Genomic DNA, 22,043 nt, shown 5'->3' with positions numbered 1-22,043 from the left:
AGAGTAAGAGCGAGTAGATATAGTAATGGTAGAGTACGATAGAGGCATAGTAGGGTAGAATAAAAGATTAGAGTTAGATCAGTAGAGGTAAAGTACAGATTAGAGGTTAGAGCATAGTAGAGCGTTTAGAGTAGAGTAGAGCATAGGTAGAGTACAGAGTAGAGTAGAGCATAGTATGTAGTCAGAGTAGAGTAGATCATTGTATGGTCGAATACAGAAGTAGAGTAGGCGCACAGAGTAGAGTAGAGCATAGTAGAGCATATGCAAAGTAGAGTAAGTCAGGTAGAGTAGTAGACAGTAGGTAGAGTATACGAGTAGAGTAGAAGTGTGAGTAGAGCATAGTTTCTGAGTATAGAGCAGAGGAAAGTAGAGTAGAGTACAAGTAGAGTGAGAGAGTTGTATAGATAGAGTGAGTAGCAGAGAGTGTATAAGCATAGAGTAGAGGTACAGAGTTAGAGGTAGAGCAGAGAGTAGAGCATGTAGTTAGAATACAGAGTAGAGCAATAGTAGGGTGGAATACAGAGTGAGTTAGTTGGGTAGAATATAGAGTAGAGTAGCGCACAGGTGAGTAGAGCATAGTAGTGAGTAGCATAGCAAGTAGAGTAGATCAGAGTAGAGTAGAGAACTAGTAGAGTGAGTATAGAGTTAGAGTAGAGTATTTAGAGTAGAGTAGAGCATGTATAGTCGTAGAGAGAGCAGAGAAAGTAGACATCAGTATAGTAACATGAGTAGAGTGAGATGTATTGGTCGAATCAGAGTAAGGTAGGACAGAGTAGAGGTAGGACTAAGTGAGAGTGAGCATAGCAAAGTAGAGTAGATCAGAGTAGAGTGAGAGTAAGAGTATAGAGTACAGGTGAGAGAGTATAGAGTAAAGAGTAGAGATAGTATAGTCGAGTACGAGAGAGAAGTAGAGTGTGTAACGTAGAGTGCAGAGGTGTATAGCATAGAGTAGAGTAGAGTAGAGTAGAGCAGAAGAGTAGAGCATAGTAGTAGAATACAGAGTAGAGATAGTAGGGTGGATACAGAGTAAGAATTGTAGGGTGAACTATAGAGTAGAGTAGAGCATAGTCGAGTAGAGTACAGATTAGAGTAGAGCATAGTAGAGTAGAGCATAGTATGGTGGAATACAGAGTAGAGTACAGGGTAGAGTAGCGTACAGATTAGAGTAGAGCATAGTAGAGTAGAGCATAGTATGGTGGAATACAGAGTAGAGTACAGGGTAGAGTAGAGTACAGATTAGAGTAGAGCATAGTAGAGTAGAGTACAGGGTAGAGTAGAGCACAGATTAGAGTAGAGCATAGTAGAGTAGAGTACAGGGTAGAGTAGAGCATAGTGGAGTAGAGAATAGTAGAGCATAGAGCAGAGCATAGCAAAGTAGAGTAGAGCAGAGTAGAGTAGAGAACAGTAGAGTAGAGCAGAGAAGAGGTAGAGCAGAGAAGAGTAGAGGTAGAGCAGAGAAGAGTCGAAAAGCCAAGACACCCGGACCCCTTAAATAGCAATACATTTGATCACTCCTATGTCTTATAACACATAATAAAGTCATGTAAGTTCTGTAAGTTCTGTTTTCCACTGACATAAAAATAGAACACACTCCAGACAGAGACTCCAGTACCTGGCAAGGCAGCTACTGGAGGGGTTTCAGTACATTTATAATGGACTCCACAAAGTTCCTCAGGATGCTTCACAAATCACGCCTTATTGCCAATTTAGGGCACTACCAGGGTCCATAGGTCTCTGGTCAAGAGTAGTGTACTACATATTGAATAGGGTGTCATTTGGGAAGCATTCCCAGTCTGTAAATATATCATGTGTATGGGACCACTGGGAACTGTAGACTAACTTGCCGGAATAACATTATACTGGGAACTGTAGACTAACATGACGGAATAACATTATACTGGGAACTGTAGACTAACATGCCGGATACATTTACTGGGGAACTGTGACTAACATCGGATAAACATTATACTGGGAACTGTAGACTACATGCCGGAATAACATTATACTGGGAAACTGTAGACTAACATGCCGGAATAACATTACTGGGAACTGTAGACTAATGCGGAATAACATTATACTGGGAACTGTAGACTAACATGCCGGAATAACATTAACTGGGAACTGTAGACTAACATGCCGGAATAACATTATACTGGGAACTGTAGACTAACATGCGGAATAACATTATACTGGGAACTGTAGACTAACATGCCGGAATAACATTACACTGGGAACTGTAGACTAACATGCCGGAATACATTATACTGGGACTGTAGACTAACATCCTGGAATAACATTAACTGGGAACTGTAGACTAACATGCCGGAATACATTATACTGGGACGTGTAGACTAACATGCCGGAATAACATTACACTGGAACTGTAGACTAACATGCCGGATATACATTAACTGGGAACTGTGAACTAACATGCCGGAATAACATTATACTGGGAACTGTAGACTAACATGCCGGAATAAACATTACACTGGGAACTGTAGACTAACATGCGGAATCATTATACTGGGACTGTAGACTAACATGCGGAATAACATTACACTGGGAACTGTAGAACTAAACATGCGGATAACATTATACACTGGAACTGTAGACTAACATGCCGGAATAACATTTACTGGGAACTGTGACTAACATGCCGAATAACATACTGGGAATGTAGACTAAACATGACGGATACATAATCATTATTACATGGGAACTTGGTAGACTACATGCCGGAATACAATTACACTGGGAACGTGTAGACTAACATGCCGGATAACATTATACTGGGAACTGTAGACTAACATCCGGAAAACATTAACTGGGAACTGTAGACTAACATGCCGGAATAACATTAACTGGAACTGTAGACAACATGCCGAATAACATTATACTGGGAACTGTAGACTAACATGCCGGAATAACATTATACTGGGAACTGTAGACTAACATGCCGCAATAAACATTACACTGGGAACTGTGGACTAACATGCCGAAATAACATTTATACTTGGGAACTGACTAGCTACAATGCGGAATACATTACACTGGGAACTGGACTAAAATCCGGAATAACTTTATACTGGGAACTGTAGACTAACATGCCGGAATAACATTATACTGGGAACTGTAGACTAACATGCCGGAATAACATTATACTGGGAACTGTAGACGAACATGCCGGAATAACATTACACTACTTTAACGACCAAAGCAGTTTCCAGCTGGGGTCTGAAAATGCGAGCAGAAACTAAAAATTGTCGATGTCCACCTGTCTTTTTATTGACATCCTGTACAGAAACAGATCCAGGCTATATTTTTTATTATAAACTGGGTGGTCGAGCCCTGAATGCTGATTGGCTGACAGACATGGTATATCAGATCGTATACCACAGGTAGGACAAAGCATTTATTTTTACTGCTTTAATTACATTGGTAACCAGTTTATAATAGCAATAACGTACCTTGGGAGTTTGTGGTATATGGCCAATATAACACGGCTAAGGGCTGTATCCAGGCACTACACGTCGCGCATAAGAAAAGCCCTTAGCCGTGGAATATTGGCCATATACCAAACCCCTTGGGCCTTATCGCTTAAATAGTTCCTGTGGTGTTCTGGCATTTTATTAGGATCCCCATTAGCTGTTGCAAAAGCAGCAGCTACCCTTCCTGGGGTCCACACAAAACATGAAACATGACATAATACAGAACATCAATAGACAAGAACAGCTCAAGGACAGAACTAGCATACATTGTTTGTTAGTATGCAGTCTTTCCATGAATGTCTCTATGTTACTGTGACCATGCTAGACCCAACACAACAGGACACCAGCAGCAGGAGTGGAATAACAAATAGACACCTGGGATGTTCAGTATGTGTGCCACTGTATTCCTGCAACTTCCTGTACTGTCAAATTCTGCTCTTTGGTCTTATTGGTTCACAGATAAACTTTTTCCCCTTTGGAATTGACATGGATCTAAGTATGCAGGACCTGTTCTTCACTTTTGTTCAGTCTCTTATCTTCCTTGTCAGGTGTGTGTCAGACTCCTCCGTTTTTAAAGGTTCAGGGGCACTTGATTGTCTTAATTGACCCTGGTCAGTTACTGTAGTAATACCTCTATCTCTCTGAGCAGCTCAGACTGTCCACAGGTCTCCAAGTCTTCCAGTGCCTGACACCAGAAACTGTCCTCGTGGTCTAGCGTGATGCCGTCACTATGAGGCTGGCTGGTGTATCTGTGACAACACAGGAAGGTGTTAAACGTTACATGTTAGACGAAGCAGTACGTACATTCGTGATGTCCTCACTGTGGAGCCGGCAGGGTGTATCTCAGTCAAGACAGGAAGGAAACAGAACACGTGTGACATGTTAGACGAAGTGGTCCTCATGGTTGAAGATGGCGCTGCGGTGGGTAGCTGCCATTTTACAGGCTCCTGACCAATTCTGATATTTTGTGGGGGGTTTTATGCTGATTTTAACTTTGTTTTTGTACATAATATTTAAGCCACAGCTTCTGGACATCAGAACAGCGATGACTAACCTCGATTTGGATGAAGATTTCTACTTCAACTGTCACGCTCGCTATCCTCAAACTCCCTGTCATAAATCAACCAAGACGCAGCGTGCATGTAGTTCCACATCTTTTAATAGGAGTGAAAACCTTAACGAAACAAAACAAACAGGTAAACAGCAAAGAACGTGACGCAACCGAGGTGCACACAAACACACACGGAAAATAATAATTACCCACACATTAGATGGGGAAAAAGGCTGCCTAAGTATGATTCTCAATCAGAGACAACAATAGACAGCTGTCCCTGATTGAGAACCATACCCGGCCAAAACATAGAAATACAGAAACCTAGAAAACAAAACATAGAATGCCCACCCCACATCACACCCTGACCTCACCAAATAGAGAAATAAAACGGCTCTCCAAGGTCAGGGCGTGACATCAACGAGTTGGCAGCTGTGGATGTACCGCTCATTCTGGACCAAGCCCTAGTCTCAAGGACTCAAAAGCGACAGCGCAAGAGAGGCAAACGAGTGGACTCCCTGACAAGACTACGTCGGCGATTAAATAAATCGCCTCTACTCTCCAATCTATTGGTGAACGTAAAATCACTAGAGAATAAACAGGATGAGCTCCGTTTGAGACTATCCTATCAACGGGACCTGAAGAACTGTAGTATCATGTCTGAATAAGGACATGGATAATATGCAGCTTCGGGTATGGTTAAGTGGTGCGCAATCTCTAATATTAAGGAAATCTTGAGGTTCTACTCGCCTGTGTTAGAATAGCTTATGACCATATTATTTATTTACCACCACAAACCAACGTTGGCACTAAGACTCAACGAGCTGTATAGGGCCATAAGCAAACAAGAAAATGCACATCCAGAGGCTGTGCTCCTTAGTGGCGGGTGATTTTAATGCAGGGAAACTGAAATATGTCTTACCTCATTTCTACCAGCATGTCACCTGTGCAACTAGAGGCGAATAAACTGTAGGTCTCCTTTACTCCACACACAGAAATGTAAACAAAGCTCTCCCTCGACCTCCATTTGGAAAATCTGACCATAACTCTATCCTCCTGATTCCTGCTTACAAGCAAAAAACTCAAACAGGAAGTACCAGTGACGTGCTCAATACGGAAGTGGTCTGATGAAGCGGATGCTAAGCTACAGGACTGTTTCACTACCACAGACTGGAATATGTTCCGGCATTCATCCGATAACATTGAGGAGTTTACCACATCAGTCAAGCGTATCGATGACGACGTTCCCACATTGACCGTACGTACAATGAGCCTCCATTTCAGAAATACCAACGTTTCAACAGAAATCTGCCTTCATCAGAATTTATTAACGGCTGTGCTGTCATGAGGGTTGCACAGGACTTTGTGTACTATCTAGAAAAACCCTGCAAATATGGGATACTGTCATCAGCCTTCCATTGTTGCTACCTGCAAAGAACTGGTAAAGTCATTGGGTTTCTCATTGAAGCAACCTAGAAAGACCGGATACTGTTATGGGGCCTACCATTGTTTCAACCTGCAAACACCGGATACTGTCACGGGTTCTTCCATTGTTTTCCAAGAATTCCCAGGTTTTCTAGAACTCCTGGTTGGAGGATTGTTAATTATCTACTTATTGCTTCCTGATTCCAGGAATCTTCCAACCAAGATATCTGGAAAATGTAGGAATTTGGGGAAAACGTACTGGAAATTTCCAACACTAGCTGGACCTGCTACTACCATGAGGTCTCCAGTCCACAGTGAGTCTTACCCTGAATGCTTATATGAGATGTGCATATCACCTACACACTTTACAGTGTCCATAGTGAGTATAGTATACAAGGAGGGGTGAGATGTGAGGCTTGAGGCTTGAGGATGTCCTAAAATGTACACCGTACAGGGGGTCTCCACAGTGAGTCTTACCCTGACGGTTTGTCCCAGTCGTCTTCACTGAATCCCCCATCACTAAAAGGGTAGTTCTTACTACGGCGGGCCGGGGGTGGGGGGCTGTTCCTTTGCTTGGCACTCCTCCACTCATGGGGGTGCAGGGCAATGCCTGCTGCCTGGTGGATATAGGTTCCTGCAGAGGAGGGAGATGGGCCATAGAGAGTTAGATAGACACAAAATAGAAAGAGAGAGAGACAACATGCTCTACACAAACGAGACAACAAATGGAAGGACCATGAGAAAGAGGTGGATAGGGTATAATAAAACAACTATATTTCTATTTTTCAACTTGTTTAAAAGGAAACATGGACGATAGCATCATGGCTGAGGTTGTCCGGCCCTGGTCTCCCTATAGACATCCTGTATAGGTCTACCACTGGTCTCCCTATAGACATCCTGTATAGGTCTACCACTGGTCTCCCTATAGACATCCTGTTACGGTCTACCACTGGTCTCCCTATAGACATCCTGTATAGGTCTACCACTGGTCTCCCTATAGACATCCTGTATAGGTCTACCACTGGTCTCCCTATAGACATCCTGTAATAGTCTACCACTGGTCTCCCTATAGACATCCTGTATAGGTCTATTTCCACTGGTCTCCCTATAGACATCCTGTATAGGTCTACCACTGGTCTCCCTATAGACATCCTGTATAGGTCTACCACTGGTCTCACGTTGGCTGCCGTAGCCAGTGTAAATTCCTGAGCCATCCCAGGACTACGTTATAACACCATGTATAAGTCTACCACTAACCCCAGCTTCAACCCTGGCCCTAACCATAACCCTACCACAGATTTCACCATGTCTACCACTAGTCTTTACCTTGGCTTCCGTAGCCGGCRTCGATGCCGGATCCATCCCAGGACTCCATGGCAGAGTCCACACTGGGTATGGTGGTGGAGTARATCTCTGACAGCTTGTTGGTCTTCTGAGAGTCTGTCATGTCTGATATGTCTTCTGTGTCACTCAAATCATTCTCCATCTCTCCATCCTTCTTCTTCTCGTCTCCTACTGAGGGAGGAAGAGGGAAACATCTATTCAGAGAACTGTCTTTGGGTCTTGTCGATACCGCTAATTTACCAAACTTACCAGAATATTCTGTCATTTTGGTAATTAACAGGWAATCTATGGTAAATTTGGTAATTTATACTTGAATAACTTTAAAWAAGGTTCTCCCTCGCCCTCCCTTTGGCAAATCTGACCATAACTCTATTCTCCTGATTCCTGCGTACAAGCAAAAACTAAAACAGGAAGTACCAGTAACACGCTCAATAGACTGGAATATGTTCCGRGATTCATCCGATAAAATTGAGGTGTTTACCACATCAGTCACCGGCTTCATTAATTAGTGCATCGATGACATTAACCCCACAGTGACCGTACATACAGTACATACCCAAACCAGAAGCCATGAATTACAGGCAACATCCGCACTGAGCTAAAGTTTAGAGCTGCTGCTTTCAAGGAGCCGGACACTAATCCGGACGCTTATAAGAAATCTCACTACGACCTCAGACGAGCCATTAAACAGGCAAAGTGTCAATACAGGACAAAGATCGAATCCTACTATGCTCATCGGATGTGGCAGGGCTTGCAAACTATCACCGACTACAAAGGGAAACCCAGCCGCGAGCTGCCCAGGTTAACATTCACTATAGCCGTGGAGCCATCTTGTTGCCCTCCAGTCCTGGTTAAGACCATAACGGCTCATAATAATGAGCGGAACAGAGCAAAAGGAATGGCATCAAACACCTGGAAACCATGTGTTTGATGTATTTGATACCATTCCACTGACTCCGCTCCAGTCATTACCACGAGCCCGTTCTCCCCAATTAAGTTGCCACTAATCTCATGTGGTTAAGACTAACACTGACTCAGTCTATACAATTTTAGACCATTGTGTAAATGTATTTTCCTTACCTGTTTTATAATAGTTTGTCATTCTGTGAATACATACATTTCCTTTGCGTATTAGCATTACCAAGTATCACAGATTTCAATATGCTCACTAAAAAGGTTATTTTGAGTTTGAGCAACGCAAAAACTGACAGCAGCTTTTTTTTTTAAATGGACAGCCAAAGGCTTGTAGAGAAAGAAAAAAAACAGAGCTTAGAATACCCGTTCTGACTCGTGAGCCTGTAAAGCAGCACAAGCCTCATGGCCCTGTTGACTTGCAGAATCTAGTCTACCCTGCACTGTCTGGTGTGGCGCACACACATGCCCCCATCAAATGTCTGTATGACATATTATGTGTGTGTGTTTATGTAATTCATTGATTGATTAAGTTAGTTAGTTAATCAATTAATTAAGCCAATTTGTATATCGCTGATTCATGATCTATGTTCGGGTTCGTGCAGATATCCAAGGGTTTCTGACATTTAGTAATGAGACTGATGATGTAATAATACATTAATAAGTGACTGTAATCGATAAGATATGAAAATATCTGAAGAGATATATTCGGGAAATAGAAACTCTTTAAACATTTTCCCGTGGTGCCCCGACTTCCTAGTTAATTAAAGTTACATGATTAGTTTAATCGCATAATTAAATTACAGACAGAGAATTGATTTGATAAATTAACAGTCTTCACATTTAAAACTTCTTCGGGATCAGTGTGTCCCTTCCACGGAACGGTTGAGCTAATGCGATTAGCATGAGGTTGTAAGTAACAAGAACATTTCCCAGGACATAGACATATCTGATATTGAATTTTGAACATGAAAAGTTATTAATAAACAAATTAGGCACATTTGGGCAGTCTTGATACAACATTTTGAACAGAAAAGCAATTGTTGATTGGATCAGTCTAAAACTTTGCACATACACTGCTGCCATCTAGTGGCCAAAATCTAAATTCCACCTGGGCTGGAATAATACATTATGGCCTTTTTCTTGCATTTCAAAGATGATGGTACAAAAAAAGTACAAAAGAACGGTTGTTTTTTTCTTTGTATTATCTTTTACCAGATCTATTGTGTTATATTCTACTACATTCCTTTCACATTTCCATAAACTCCAAAGTGTGTCCTTTCAAATGGTACCAAGAATATGCATATCCTTGCTTCAGGGCCTGAGCTACAGGCAGTTAGATTTGGGTATGTCGTTTTAGGCGAAAATTGAACAAAAGGGCTAATCCTTAAGCGTTTTTGATGATAGTCAACGCTATGACATTAACCTAGGCAAGTCAATTAAGAACAAATTATTATTTACAATGACGGCGTACCAAGAGGCAAAAGGCCTCCTGCGTGGACGGGGGCTGGGATTAAAATAAAAATGTGGGACACATCACAACAAGAGAGACACCACAACACTACATAAAGAGAGACCTAAGACAACAACACAACATGGCAACAACATGACAGCACAACATGGTAGCAAAACAGTATGGTAGCAACACAGCATGTGGTAGCAACACAACATAGCAGCAGCACAAACATGGTACATTGTTAGGCACAGACAACAGCACAAAGGTCAAAAAGGTAGAGACAACAATGCATCACGCGAAGCAGCCACAAGTGTCGTTAACAGTGGAAAAAGAGGGAAGAGCTAGTCGCATTAGAAGGGCTGGGAGATAAGGAAGTGTTTGACGGGCAAGGGGGCGAGGCTGAGTCAAATAGGAATCTTGACTTAATGAAGTGGTGATTAAAGAGCTCAGCCATGTGCTCCTTCTCATTAACAACCACATCATCAACATAAAGGGACATGGGCAGCTGTGAGGGTTTATTCTCCAGGTCTTTAACCGTTTTTCCAGAACTTCTTGGGGTCGACCCACAGAGAGAGAGAACTGCTCCTTAAGTAACTAATATTGGCCTTCTGGATAGCTAGTTATACTTGTTTCTCATATGCCTGAATGACAGCCCAGTCAGCCTGAGTTACTTGTTCTCATATGCCTGAATGACAGCCAGTCAGCCTGAGTATACTTGTTTCTCATATGCCTGAATGACAGCCAGTCAGCCTGAGTATACTTGTTTCTCATATGCTGAATGACAAGCCAGTCAGCCTGAGTATAACTGTTTCTCATATGCCTGAATGACAGCAGTCAGCCTGAGTATACTTGTTTCTCATTGCCTGAATGACAGCCAGTCAGCCTGAGTATATTTGTTTCTCATATGCCTGAATGACAGCCAGTCAGCTGAGTATACTTGTTCATATGCCTGAAGAAGCCAGTCAGCCTGAGTATACTGTTTTCTCAATATGGCTGAATGACAGCACAGTAGCCTGAGTATACTTGTTTCTCATATGCCTGAATGACAGCCAGTCAGCCTGAGTTTACTTGTTCTCATATGCCTGAATGACAGCCAGTCAGCCTGATTTACTTGTTTTTCTCATATGCCTGAATGACAGCCAGTCAGCCTGAGTTTACTTGTTTCTCATATGCCTGAATGAAACACCCAGTCAGCCTGAGTTATACTTGTTTTCATATGCCTGAATGACAGCCAGCTCAGCTCTGAGTTTACTTGTTTCTCATATGCCTGAATGACAGCCAGTCAGCCTGAGTATACTTGTTTCTCATATGCCTGAATGACAGCCAGTCAGCCTGAGTATTTGTGTGCCCCATTTTCTTTATGGGGCCGTGCTTGTTAACAATAGCACTGAAAAGATAAAAAATGATCTTTGACAGAGGGGGATCAAGCTGATTCTATACCAATTTCCAGGGTCCAGGTCATGAAGGAAGGCTTGCTCATTAAAGTTTTTCAGCAAGCATCTATGACAAATCAGGACAGGTCGTTTAACTGAGCAGCCATTACGGACACAGGCTGTAAAACAGTGATCACGAAGGTCATTACAGAAAACACCAGACTKATACCTATCAGGATTATTTGTGAGGATAACATCAAGGAGAGTAGACTTTTCTGGGTGCTTGGGGTCATACCTTGTGGGATTGGTAATAATCTGAGAGAGATTTAGGGAKTCCCATTGTTTTAAGACTTGGTCAGGTAGTTTAAGCATGTCCCAGTTTAGGTCACCTAGCAGGACACATTCAGGGGCCAGGAGAGAGCTTTGGACAAGTAGGGAACAGGCCGGTGCTGCAGCCAACAAAGAGAGACAAAGGTTATAACCAGAAAGATAAACGTCAGTGTTCAGAACACTCTTTCTTAATCATGTCTCAGTAATTACTAACACATCTGGATTGGAGCTGTGAACCCACACTTTCTATTGATCAATTAGGTAACACGGTTCTAGTGTTAATGATCAGAATACCCAAGCTTTTACGAGAGCAGAAATCATCAGAGCTCAAGTCAGATTTAGGGCTAGCAACAGTAGACAGGCCAGGCTGTACTATAGCAACAGTAGACAGGCCAGGCTGTACTATAGCAACAGTAGACAGGCCAGGCTGTACTATAGCAACAGTAGACAGGCCAGGTTGTACAATAACAACAGTAGACAGGCCAGGCTGTACTATAGCAACAGTAGACAGGCCAGGCTGTACTATAGCAACAGTAGACAGGCCAGGCTGTATTATAGCAACAGTAGATGGACCAGACTGTACCAAAACAACAGGCCAAGGTGTACAAGTATATTTCCAGATATCATCAGCGGTAATACAATCAGGGCACGGCAGAGGRCAGCGAGAGCTTTGCAGTGTTGATGTTCTATGACATTTGAATGTGCATCAGATGGCAACAAGATCATACTGTACAGCAATTTCATCAGGTGACATGAATACAGCGAGAGGTGGTTAGAATGGGATGGGAGGCCAAAAGATAGTGTAACCAATAGAGAGTCAGAGTCGCGAGTGACGGAACAAACATTATCTGTCGGGTAAACAAGCAAGTTCATAGTCAACAAAGCAAACAGGAGTCACGAAGCAAACAGCACAAAGCACAAGAAAAAAGCAAAATAGCTTGGGACTAGCTATTGTAAGTTCAAAGAGTCACTCTCCCCAACAAAATAACATGAGAGAGTAGCGCTCTATGAGTCTAGTAGGCTATACACATTTAATTGAATAAAATAAATAAATAGCAGGCCTTTGCTAGTTAATTAAAGTGTTTCTGAGTAAAGCTCACATAATATGACTCATAAGCTAATTAGCCTACATAAAAATTCAGATTAGTCCAAAGATCAGAAAATAATATATATARTAATTCAGATGAGTTGAAAGCTCAGGGGAGAGGGGGGGAGTGTGGCGGGGGTACCTGTACCAGACAGTGGGAGACAGGCCAGGGCAGACAGTGAACAGATCGCCAGGTGGGATACAAGCAGCAGTGCAGGARTAGGAGTCACACCCGCTTGGGAATAGCTTTAGTCGGGAGGCTGAGTAGGAGAGGAGGCGTTAAACCTTACCAGACCGGTGCGGGGTGGAGCAGATGAAGTGTCCGAAGTGAAAAAGCTAAATGGAAAACGATGGGCGAAGACAAAACCAAGACACAGGTAAAACTGCTAATTTCCAAAGCCAGATCAAATGACAATTTAAGTAAAAAGTGAAAAGGTAAATTCTGTTCCAGCAGCGTACTTCACACGGGCCTTARACACTATCAACCATGCACAACTTCTACACTCTCTAAGCAGACTAGGCACTTCAAAGCACATTTGGCTCTTAATCCGCAGCTACTGCATCAAACAGTCAGTACAGGCTGGGGTCCCCCAAGGCAGAGTCCTAGCCCCACTCCTGTTTGTTCTCTGCACTAGACAAACCTGATGCCATCTAGTGTTGAACCCATCCAAAATGTAGACGATCTGACCCTTTCTGAACATCTCTCTACCAGGCCAGATGCAAGCTTCTGTGGGAAAACAGTCACAGCATGCGGTCAGACAAACTGCCTCACAGCCAATGAAAACCAAAGACAGGGTTTATTATCTTCAGGAAGCCTCAAAACAGATGGACTCCTCCTCCTGTTGTCCTGAACGGCGAGGCAGTGGAACGTGTGGACACCTTTAAGCTCCTTTGGGTTGCAGCTCTCCTATGACCTCTCATGGGATGCTCAGGTCAAATACATGCTGAAGAGGGCCCAAGGCCAGGAGCGTTGGTCTTCAGATGTTCTGACCCACACATACAGTACCAGTCAAAGGTTTTGGACACACCTACTCATTCCAGAGTTTTTCTTTATTTTTTACTATTTTCTACATTGTAGAATAATAGTGAAGACATCAAAACTATGAAATAACACATATGGAATCATGTGGTAAACAAAAAAAGTGTTAAACAGAGATTCTTCATAGTAGCTACCCTTTGCCTTGATGACAGCTTTGCACACTCTTGGCATATAGTAAAAATAAAGATAAACCCTTGAATGAGTAGGTTTGTCCAAACTTTTGACTGGTACTGTATATGACATTTACCTGTCCTGGAATATGCTTCACCTGTCCTGGAATATGCTTCACCTGTCNATAGGGGACGTTGTTCCCACGGTGACCATAAAAACCCAAACCAGAAACCGTGGATAGTTGGCAGCATTCACACTAAAATGAAATTGCAAACCTCCACATTTAACCGCGGCAAGGTGACTGGGAATATAGCCRAATACAAACAGTGTAGTTATTCCCTCCGTAAGGCAATCAAACAGGCAAAACGTCAGAGACAAAGTGGAGTCGCATTTCAACGGCTCAGACTCGAGACGTATGTGGCAGGGTCTACAGACAATCACAGATTACAAAGGGAAAACCAGCCACGTCGCGGACACCGACGTCTTGCTTCCAGACAAACTAAATACCTTCTTCACCCGCTTTGAGGATAACACAGTGCCGTTGACGCGGCCTACTCCCAAAGACTGTGGGCTCTCGTTCTCCGACGTGAGTAAGACATTTCAGCGTGTTAACCCTCACAAGGCTACCGGCCCAGACTGCATCCCTAGCCGCGTCCTCAGAGAATGTGCAGACCAGCTGGCTGGAGTATTTACGGACATATTCAATCTCTCCCATCCCAGTCTGCCTTCCCCACATGCTTCAAGATGTCCACCATTGTTCCTGTACACAAGAAAGCAAAGTTAACTGAACCAAATGACTATTGCCCCGTAGCACTCACTTCTGTCAAAATGAACTGCTTTGGAAGGCTAGTTAAGGATCATATCACCTTTACCTTACCTTACCTAACACCCTAGACCTACTTCAACTTGCTTACCGCCCCAATAGATCCACAGGTGATGCAATCGCCATCGCACTGCACACTGCCCAATCCCATTTGGACAAGAGGAATACCTATGTAAGAATGCTGTTCATTGACTATAGCTCAGCCTTCAACACCATAGTATCCTCCAAGCTCATCATCAAGCTCTACTAACACATCTGGATTGGAAGCTGGAACCCACACTTTCTATTGAATCAATTTAGGTTAACACAGTTTTAGTGTTAATGATCAGAACAATACCCAGCCTTTTACGAGAGCAAGAAATTCATTCAGAAGCCATAGTTCAGATTTAGCGGCTAAGAGCAACAGGAGACCAGGCCAGGCTGTACTATAGCAAACAGTAGACAGGCCAGGTGTAACATAGCAACAGTAGACACAGGCCCAGGCTTGTACTATAGCAACAGTAGACCAGGCCAGGTTGTACAATAACAAAAAGTAGACAGCCAGGGCTTCCTATAGCAACAGTAGACAGGCCAGGCTGTACCTATAGGGCAACAGTAGACAGGCCAGGCCTATTATAGGCAACAGTAGAATGGACAGGACTTGTACCAAAACAAGACAAGGCCCAAGTTGTACAAAGTATATTGCACGATATTCACAGCGGTAATACAATCAGGGCACGGCCAGAGGACAGCGAGAGCTTTTGCAGTGTGGATGTTCTATGACATTTGAATGTGGCATTCAGATGGCAACAAGATCATACTGTAGCAGCATTTCATCAGGGTGACATGAATACAGTCGAGAGGTGGTTAGGAATGAGGGATGGGGGCCAAAAGATAGTGTAATCCATAGAGAGTCAGAAGTGGCGAGTGGACGGAACCAACATTATCTGTCGGGTAAACAAGCAAAGTTCATAGTCAAAAAGCAAACGAGAGTCCAGAAGCAACAGCACAAAGCACAAGAAAAGCAATAGCTTGGGACTAGCTATGTAGAGTTTCAAAGAGTCACTCTCCCAACAAAATAACATGATGAGAGTAGCGCATCTATAGTCTAAGTAGGCTATACACATTTAATTGAATAAAATAAAAGAAGTAGCAGTGCCTTTGCAGTTTAATTAAAGTGTTTTGAAGTAAGCTACATAAATATGATCATAAGCAATTGGCCTACATAAAAATGTCGATTAGTCCAAAGATCAGCAAATAATATATATAATAATTCAGGAATGAGTTGAAAGCTTCAGGGGAGAGGGGGGAGTGTGGCGGGGTAACCTGTTACCAGGACAGTGGGAGACAGGGCCAGGGCAGCAGTGGAACAGAATCGCCAAGGTGGTGGTAACAAGCAGCAGTGCAGGAGGTAGGAAGGTCACCACCCGCTTTGGCATAGGCTTAAGTCGGGAGGCTGAAGTAGGAGAGGAGAGCGTTAAACCTTACCAGACCGGTGCGGGGTGGAGCAATGAAGTGTCCGAAGTGAAAAAATGCTAAATGGAAAAACGATGGGGACGAAAGACCAAAACAAGACACAGGTATAAAACTTGCTAAATTTCCAAAGCCAGATCAAATGACAATTTAAGTAAAAAGTGGAAAAGGTAAATTCTGTTTCCAGCCAGGTACTTCACAACGGGCCTTAAACACTATTCAACATGCAACCAACTTCTACACACTCTCTAAGCAGACTAGGCACTTCAAGCACATTTGGCTCCTTAATCCGCAGCTACTGCATCAAACAAGTCATACAGGCGGGGTCCCCCAAGGGCCAGAGTCCCTAGCCCCACTGCCTTTGTTGGTCTTGCAACTAGGACAAACTGATGCCATCTAGTGTGAACCATCCAAAATGTAGACGAATCTGACCCTTTTCTGAACATCTCTCTACCAGGCAGATTGCAAGCTTCTGTGGGAAAAACAGTACAGATTTGCGTCAGACACTGCCTCACAGCCACATGAAACCAAAGGACAAGGGTTTATTATCTCAGGAACCTCAAAACAGATGGACCCTCCTCCTGTTGTCCCTGACGGCGAGGCATTGGAAGCGTGTGGACACCTTTTAAGGCCTCCTTTGGGTTGGCAGCTTCTCCTATGGACCTCTCATGGAGAGCCTATGTCAAATACATGCTGAAGAGGGCCCAAGGCCAGAGCGTGGTCTTCAGATGTCTCGGGACCACACATAACAGACAGTCAAAGGTGTGGCACACTCCACTCAGTTCCCAGATTTTTCCTTTTATTTTTACTATTTCTACATGATAGAATAAATAGTTGAAGACATTCAAAACATGAAATAACACATATGGAATCATGTGGTAAATAAAACAAAAAGTGTTAACAGAGATTCTTCATAGATAAGCTACCCTTTGCCTTGATGACAGTTTGCCACACCTTGGCATATAGTAAAAAAATAAAGATAAACCTTGAATGAGAGGTTTGCCAAACTTTTTGACTGGTACTGTATATTGACATTTACACTGTTCTTGCTTCACTGTCCTGGAATAATGCTGCCTTCTGGAATCTACTGTTCTAGGAATATGCTTCCACCTGGAATTCTCTGTCCGGGAATATGCTTTCAACCTGTTCCAGGAATATGCCGCTGTCCAGTGATCTATATGGCCTACGCTGTCCTGGATATGCTCCTCAACCTGTCCAGGAATATGCCTCACCTGTCCGGGGAATATGCTTCACCTGTCCTGGGAAAATATGCTTCACCTGTGCCAGAATATTGCCTCAACCCCTGTCCATGGAATATTGCTTCACCTGTCCGCGAATTGCTTTCTTCAGGAATTCCCACTGGATATGTTATCTGTCACCTCGTCGAATCATGCCTATACACCTGTCTGGAATATGCTCCACGCTGTCCAGGAATATAGGCTCTTCACCTGTCCAAATTATGATATGCGATTGCACTTTCACTTGTTCCTGAAGGCTAACTGGTCAGGATTATGCTTCACCTGCTCCTGGAATATGCTTTTTTTTTCACCTGTCCTGGGAAATATGGCTTCACCTGTCCAGGGATATGCTTAACCTGTCCATGGAACCACTGCTGCCTGAATCTGAATGCTTCACCTGTCAGGAAGTATGCCCTACCTGTCCTGCGAATATGCTTCACCACTGTTCCAGGGAATATGCTCACCTGTCCTGGAATATGCTCACCTGTCCAGGATCTTATGTTCTTTCTGCTGATGCTTCGACACCTGTCCTGGAATTAATGCTTCACCTGTCCTAGGAATATGACTTTCACCTGTCTGGAATATGCTTCACTTCTGGAAAAATTGCTCACCTGATTAAGATAATGGGTTACACCTGTCCCTGGAATATGCTTCACCTGGTCCAGCGAATATTGCTTTTCACTGTCCTGGAATATTTCGCTTCACCTGTCCAGGAATATGCTGTTTAGACCTGTCTGGACTATGCTTTCACCTGTCCTGGGAAATATGCTTTTACTGTTCCATGGAATAATGCTCACCTGTCCTGAATGCTTCAACCTGTCCCAGGAATAATGACCTACCGTCCTGGAATTGCCCACATGTCCGGAAATATGGCTTTCACCCTGTCCTGGGAATATGCCATGTCCTGAATTGCACCTGTCTGTAGCTTCATGCCTGGAATATTGCTTCACCTGTCCTGGAATATGCCTACCTGTCCTGGGAATATGCTTCACCTGTTCCTGGGAATATGCCACGCGCTACCTGTCCCTGAATAGCTTCACTGCAAATATGCTTAAACCTGTCCTGGAATAATCTTCAACCTGTCAGGAAATTATGCTCTTTTAACCTGTCCTGGGAATAAATGCTTTAGCCTGTCCTGGAATATGCTTCCAGCTTCTGGGAAATATGCCTCACCTGTCCTGGAAATTGCTTCACTGTCCTCGAAACTTATGCTGCTTCCCTGTCTGGGAATATGCTCACCTGCTCCTGGAATATATGCTCGACCTGGTCCTGGAATATGCTTCAACTCTGTCCGGAATATGCTTCACCTGTCCTGGGGAATATGCTTCACCTGTCCTGGGAATATGTTCACACCTGTCCGATCATGCTCACCTGTCCTGAGGAATATGCATTACCTGCCTGAATATGCCACACCTGTTCCGCGGAATATGCTTCACCTGTCCTGTGCTTACGCCTGATAATGCTTCACCTGCCTGGATATGCCTCACTGTCTGGAATATGCTTCACCTGTCCTGAATATGGCCTCAACCTGTCCCTTGAATATGCCTTCAACCTGTCCAGGAAATGCTTAACCTGGTCCTGGAATATGCTTCCACCTGTCCCAGGAATATGCTCTACTGTCCTGGAATATCTTTACCTGTCCGGAATATGCTTCAGCTGTCCTGGGAATATGCCTCACCTGTCCTGGAATATGCCCACCGCTGTCACTGGAATATGGCTCACCTGTCTGGAATATAGCCGACCTGGTCCGGAATATGCTCCAAACCTTGCCTGGAATATGCTTCACCTTCCAGGAATTCTCTGCAGGAACTGCTTTACCTCAGAATTAGGCTCACCAGTCTCTGGAATTATTGGCTTAATACCTGTCCCAGGTAAATTGCTCATACCTGTTCCTGGATATGTACTGTTGAATGCTTTCTAATATCCTTTCTGTCCCTGGGAGAATTGCTTATGACCTGTCCTGAAATCATGCCTCACTAGTCCTGGCATTATATATGCTTCACCTGTCCCTGGAAATATGCCCCCACCTGTCGGAATATGCCTTCACCTGGTCCAGGAATTCCACCTGTCCGAATATGGCTTCACACTTGTCCAGAAAATATGCTTTACCTGTGCCGGCTGGTAATATGCTTCACCTGATCCAAGGATATGCTTTCACCTGCCAAGGAATACTATTTCTTCACCTTGTCACTAGGAAATATGCTTTACTCGTCCAGTGGAATATGCTCTACCTGTCCAAGGAATAGTGGCTTTACCTGTCCAGGAATATGGTTCCTTCGAATGCTTCCTGTCCAGGAATATGCTTCACCTGTCCAGGAATATGCTTTCACTGTCCTGAATATCCTTTAACCTTCCAGGAGATTATGCTTCTTTCACTCTGTCCTGGAAATAATGCATTGTACCTGTCCAGGGGAATCATTGCTTCACCTGTCAGGGAATGATGCCTTTCCTGTCCTATGGAATATGCTTCACCTGTCCGGAGCGAATATGCTTCACTCGGGTCCTGCAGGAATATGCTTTAACCTGCCAGGATAGCCTTCACCCTGTCCAGGAATTTGCTATTATACACTTCCTGGAATATGCTTAGTGCGGGATAAGCTCACCTGGTCAGGAATATGGCTTTCACCACTGGTCTGAATATGCTTCTACCTTCCTGGAATATGGCTTCACTCTGTCCGAATATTGTTCCACCTGTCCAAGGGAATATGGCCTCACCTGGTCCTGGGAATATGCCTTCACCTGTCCTAGGAATATGCTTAACCTAGTCCTAGGAATATGCTTCACCTGGTTCAGGAATATAGGCTTCTACCTGTCCTGGAATATGCCTCAACTGTCCCTGGAATATGGCTCACCTGTCCTAGGAATATGGCTTACCTGTCCCAGGAAATATGCTTTCTACCTGTCGGAATATGCTCTACTTCCTGGAATTCCAACGCGAAATATGCCTCACCTTCTGGATATGCTTCACCGTCCAGGGAATATGCCTCTCCACCCTGTCCTGGAATATGGCCTCACCTTGTCCTGGAATTATGCTCTTCACCTGTCCAGGAATATTGCTTTTCACCTGGTCCAGGAATATGCCTCACCTGTCCTGGGAATATGCTTCCAACCTGTCCAGGAAATTATGCTTCACCTGTCCAGGGGGAATATTGGCTCTTACGCTGTCCTGGATATGGCTTCAACCTGTCCTGGAATATGCTTCCACCTGTCCTGGAATATGCCTCACCTGTCCTGGAATTATGCTTTCACCTAGTCATGGGAATATGCTACCTGTCCTTTGCACCTGCCGGGATATGCCTTCACTGTCCAGGAATTTACTGTCAGGTATGCTACGCTGTCCAGAGGAATATGGCTCACTTCCAGGGAATATGGCTTCCAACCTTCCAGTATGTATTCACGCCAGGAATATGCTTTCCACCTGTCCAGGAATATTCAGCCGTCGGAATATTGCTCACCTGTCCTGGAATAAGCTTCACCTTGTCCAAGGAAATATGGCTCTACCTGTCCAGGAATATGCTTACCTGTCCAGGGAAGCACGTCAATATGCTCTACCTGTCCGATAGCACAGTCAAGAATATGCTTTCACCTGTCCAGGAATATGCCTACCTGGTCCAGAATATGCTTCACCTGTCCAGGAATATGCTCTACCTGTCCAGGGAATATGCTTCCACCTGTCCAGGAATATGCGTCTACCTGTCCTGAGAATATGCTTTCACCCTTGTCCAGGGGAAATAGGCTTCACCCTGTCCAGGATATGCTCTTACCTGTCCGAGGAATATGCTTCACTGTCCAGGAAGCATGCTTACCTTGTCCTGGAATATTGCTCTACCTTGTCCGGGAACGTATGCTTCAACCTTTTGTCCAGGAATATGCCTCTACCTGTCCTGGAATATGTTACACCGGTCCTGGAACTATGCTTTACCTGATTCCAGGAAATATGCTTCCAACCTGTTCTGAAATATAATGCTATCACTGCCTGCGAATATTGCCTCTACCTGTCAGGGAAATATGCTCTACCTGTCCAGATGTCCAATTCTAAATATGCTTTCACCTGTCTGGAATATGCTTTTCTAACCTGTCGATATGCTGCAGAATATTGGCTTCTACCTGCTCCAGGAATATGCTTCACCTGTTCCTGGAATTGCTTTCCACGCTGTCCTCACTGGAATTGCTTCTACTCTGCAGAATCAGGAGCTCTTACTGTCCAGGAAATATGCTCTACCTGTCCAGGAGAATATGCTCTACCTGTACCAGCGAATATGCTTCAACCTGTTTTGGGGCCAGGTCTCGAAAAGCCTGTAATGATAAGACATGGAAGCCTTCAGTGAAGATGCGGACGTATCACTCTGTACGAATACCTTCTAGACGAAAGAGCTGGAACAGACGAAAGTTCACTTGTATGGGAGACCTCAATTTCCTGGTAGAAAAGGAAGACGAGGCCACAAGACGAGGAGTCACTTGTTCTACTGAGGAAGGGAACCCATCCCACATTTCCCTAGGCTTGGAGGCAAAAAAGAGAGACAGAGCGGCCACAAGAGGAGAGTCACTTGTTCTTCTGAAGGAGGGGGACCCATGCCACATTACCCATAGGGCTGGAGCAAAAGAGACGAGGCAACATAAGCGAGAGTTCACTTGTCTCACTGAAGGAGGGACACATCCCAACATTCCCAGGCTGGAGGTCAAATAAGGAGACGAGGCACCACAAAGAGAGGTTCACAATTGGTCCGTTACTGAAGGGAGGGACCATCCACATTCACCTAGGTTGGAGGCAAAAAAGAGACGAGGCCACAAGAGAGAGTTCACTTGTCTACTGAAGGCAGGGGACCCATTCCCACATTCCCCTAGGCTGGAAGGCAAAAAAGCGACGAGGGCCACAAAGGGACTCGAGAGTCCACTTGTCTATGAAGGAGGGAC

General features: G+C 44.1%; 1 pseudogene; it reads right to left on the bottom strand.

Moving 5' to 3' along the window:
* Window positions 1-22,043, bottom strand: part of LOC111970768 (glutamate receptor-interacting protein 2-like) — a 55,511-nt pseudogene that overhangs the window by 6,112 nt on the left and 27,356 nt on the right.

This window comes from Salvelinus sp. IW2-2015, linkage group LG11 (genome assembly GCF_002910315.2).
Source record: "Salvelinus sp. IW2-2015 linkage group LG11, ASM291031v2, whole genome shotgun sequence".
NCBI classification, from domain to species: domain Eukaryota; kingdom Metazoa; phylum Chordata; class Actinopteri; order Salmoniformes; family Salmonidae; genus Salvelinus; species Salvelinus sp. IW2-2015.
This window is presented reverse-complemented; position numbering and strand designations above follow the sequence as displayed.